Here is a 3,577-nt window from a genome sequence, read left to right as displayed (position 1 = left end):
CCTCACAGGCACCCATGGTCCCTCCCCACAGGTGGTGCGTGCACTTAATGCCCTGCTGCTGAAGAGGGTTGTCCGAGTTGGGGACTGGACACAGCCGTCAAGGGATTCGCCGCCATGGGATTCCCCAGCTGCTTTGGAGCCCTTGATGGGACCCACATCCCCATCCACGCCCCAGACCACAGTGGTGGCCGCTACATCAACAGGAAGGGCTACCACTCTGTGGTCCTGCAGGCCATGGTCGACAGCCGTGGCTGCTTCCAGGACATCTACGTGGGCTGGCCCGGCTCTACCCACGACACCCACATTTTCTGGAATTCGGGACTATGCCGCCAACTGCAGGTGGGGTCCTACATCCCCCAGAGGAAGATCCCTCTGGAGGATACCACCACCGTACCCCTCTGCCTTGTGGGGGATGCAGCATACCCCCTCCAGCCCTGGCTTATGTGGCCCTATAAAGGCCACTTCACTGATAGCCAGGAGCACTACAACACCCGACTCAACCATGACTGACAAGTGGTCGAGCGAGCCTTTGGGTGCCTGAAAAGCCGCTGGCGTTGCCTCCTGGCACACCTAGACCTGGGCCTCCCAAATATCCCCCAGGTTGTGGGGGCCTGCTACACACTCCACAACTTGGTGGAAAGTGAGGGGGAGGCCTTCGTGCAGGGCTGGGCACAGGAGGCTGCAACAGCCTACCCCCAGCCAGCCGCTGCCCTGAGCCACCAGGCCCACCAGGACAGGGTCCGGGTCCGGGATGCCCTAAGGGAGTACTTTGACCGGGGGCCCAGTGAGCGACCCCCCGGCCATCCCTGCATGCCGCCCTAGCACCCACACCCCACCCTCAACAAAAGCACACTGGACACAGGTTTTTGGAAAAATAAAACTATCATTATGTACAGGAACAAAAATGTTGCCTCTTTTCAGCATATAATATTAGCAAATAAAACAGAGTCAATGAAAATAATAACTATATACAGGTGGGGACATCTCTAATAAACTATGTATGGGGGGGTCAACTATAAATAACTATATACATGGTGGGGACAACTATGTACAGGGGGGATACATGGACACGCCACACATTGGCCCATCGTTCTGGGGCAGGGGTGGAAGGGCGTGAGCCTCAGCGCGTTCGGCTGGCCAGACCCCCTCTCAGCCGGGGTCCCTGGTGAGGCCAGCTGGGGGCTGGGAGGGCGGGGAGGTATGGCCGAGGCGGGTCCTCGGCCCGGGGTGGCTCCTGCCCTGAGGAGCTGGTGGGTGGGGCAGCAGGCGGGACATCAAGCGAGGCAGCAGGCGGGGCAGCAGGCAGGACATCAGCAGGCGGGGCAGCAGGCAGGACATCAGGCGGGGCAGCAGGCAGGACATCAGCAGGTGGGGCAGCAGGCGGGACATCAGCAGGCAGGGCGGTGGGGAGGGCAGCACGGAGGACATGTGGGGGGCAGACGGGCCACCAGCTCCTCAAAGGTGTCGGCCAGCTGGTTGAAGGTGGCCATAAACTCCCGCCAGGCCTCGTGGCACCAGGCGGCCTCCCGCTCCTCAAATTGGAGCCTCCGCTCCATGAGGTCCGCCTGGCGCCAGAGGGCTGCAGCCACCTCGGGGTGATATGTGGTGCAGCGGTGGCCCCGGCAAGGGTGGGCCCATCCTAGGCAGGTGGTGACCCTGGGTGTTGGTGTTCCAGCGGTCTCAGAGGGCTGTCTGGGACCACAGATGGTGCAGCTGCAGAAATAAGGGGGAAAGGGGGAAGGGAGGCCATGAGTACCCAGCCTTGACCCGTGGCCCACCCCCCAACCCCCCAAGGGCCTGTGTCCCCCCCATCCAATCCCCCTTGGAGCATGCAGTGATCCTGTGGGTGGCCCCTTCCTGTGATCTGCCCCTCTCCCCTCCCACCAGGGGTGGGGCACGGCGCTGTCCATGAGTGGAGGTGCTGCTGGGCACTGGTGGCTGTGGCACCATCCCTGTGCCATGGTGTGCCCAGGCCATGGCAGGCTGGGGTGTTGTGGGGATGTGTGGGGCCCCTGGTCAAGTGGTGCCCCTGCCCCATGCTCAGGGGGTCTGTGCCCTGTGGGGTACGTACCTGATGGTGCACGGCCAGGATCAGGGGATGCCCATCTAGCGGACACCCGGCTGGATCTGCGGGATGGGATGTCCAGCATGAGCTCCCCTTCCTCACTAGACCACTTGGTGGCTGGGGTGGAGGGTCCCAGCTCTAGCCCTGGGGGGGCAGGGCTGGCCACCAGACCTGACCCTGGCTCCAAGGCTGGCTGGGGCTCGTCAGCAGCGGTGTCAAGGGTGGCTGCAGGGGAGGAGGTGCCCCGGAGGCCCAGGATAGCCCTGAGCTCCCAATAATAGAGGCAAGCGGTGGGGGAAGCTCCAGACTGGCTGGCCGAGTCCCGGGCCCGGGCGTAACCCTGCCGCAACTCCTTGACCTTACTCCTGACATGGTCAGGAGTGCGGGCAAGGTGACCCCAGGCAGCCAGGCCCTTGGCCAGCTGAGCAAATGCCACCACATTCTGCCGCTTGCTCCCTATGATGTGCAGCACCTCCTCCTCACCCCAAGGCCCCAGCAGGTCACGGAGCTCAGGGTCAGTCCAGGAAGGGCCCCGCTTCCTACTCCGCCAGCTGGAGGGATGGGATCCCTGGGATGGCCCAGAGGGGGAGCTCTGGGGGTGCTCGGAAGGCTGGCTGGCTGCCATGGTGTCCCTCTGGGCTGTGCAGGGACACCTTATGGCACAGCTGCTGCATGCACAGTGTCAGCTTCTTGTTATGGGGTTTCTGGGTCCATGCAGCTTTAAGAACTGCTGGGCAAAGAGATCATGGAGCCCCGCAGGGGCTGGCTAGCATGTTGCAATCCCTCAGCTGATTGCCACCATGGCAGACCCCCCTATTTTGAAGTAGCGGGACGCAGATCATCTACACACACCCTACTTTGATGTTCAACATCGAAGTAGGGCGCTATTCCCATCTTCTGATGGGAATAGCTATTTCGACATCTCACTGCTTAACGTCGATTTGAACGTCCAAATAGCACACGGCACATGTAGACGCGACACATGCTATTTCAACATTGTGCCGGCTACTTCGAAGTAGCCGGCTAGTGTAGACACAGCCTAAGGGTTGGATCTTTTCTGCCATAAGCTCTGTCAGGTCATATTTCCTGTATAATTAGCTTCCAACAGACATGTACTCAAGAAGGATCTACATCTCACAGCTTCTGCATCTATCTGCTTTCTTTCCTTTTCTTCTGAGATCACTTCCGGTACTTGCCTGGATCCTTTTCCATCTAAACACACAAACTCATTAGTGTCCTCTCAGATCAAACTACCTCAGAAACTCTTTTGTTCATTGCTTAGGAGTGAAGACTTAAATACCTCACCCTTTAACCTCCAAAAAAAGCTATATTGAAATAGACTTCATGCACACCATTTCTGTCTGTATCATTTTATATAATTTTTAAAAAACATCAGTAAGCTTATCTCAGGTCAGCATCAGACTTTCTGACAGTATTCCGTTTAATGTGACCTTTGGCCCTGACTCCATGTGTGCTCCAACCCCCAAAACCCCAGAGGGGGGAAAAATATCG

The sequence above is a fragment of the Carettochelys insculpta genome, chromosome 13, assembly GCF_033958435.1.
Source record: "Carettochelys insculpta isolate YL-2023 chromosome 13, ASM3395843v1, whole genome shotgun sequence".
NCBI classification, from domain to species: Eukaryota; Metazoa; Chordata; order Testudines; family Carettochelyidae; genus Carettochelys; species Carettochelys insculpta.
This window is presented reverse-complemented; position numbering follows the sequence as displayed.